This window comes from Medicago truncatula, chromosome 5 (assembly GCF_003473485.1).
Source record: "Medicago truncatula cultivar Jemalong A17 chromosome 5, MtrunA17r5.0-ANR, whole genome shotgun sequence".
Classification (NCBI taxonomy): Eukaryota; Viridiplantae; Streptophyta; class Magnoliopsida; order Fabales; family Fabaceae; genus Medicago; species Medicago truncatula.
The window spans coordinates 11,965,953-11,966,356 of NC_053046.1; positions in this window are offsets into that span (position 1 = coordinate 11,965,953).

Genomic DNA, 404 nt, shown 5'->3' on the forward strand with positions numbered 1-404 from the left:
CAGAATTCTCAATTGTAGCATTGTTGCTCTTAATCAATTTAACTGTTCTTCCTCAATAATTAATACACTGATTTGTGTTCCTGCTCATTAAACAATCAATTAACTTGGTATATAGATTGAGCCATTTCATCATTCAACATGCATTTTCTACGCTATGTTAGTCTAAAATACATTTCCAATTTATTTGAATATTTTCTCTTGTCTTGGAGATGTGCTTTGCATGATTTTTTTATTTTTTTACAATTTGAAATTTACACCTTGAATCAAGAATGAAAGAGCGAGAAGTTTTTAGATCGAGAACATTTGCAAGTTATGATTAAAATCTGCTTTGTTTAAAAGAATATTTCAAACCAATATTTTAAGCTGAAAAAAAGAGAGGAAACTTGTATTACCACAATCCCCAT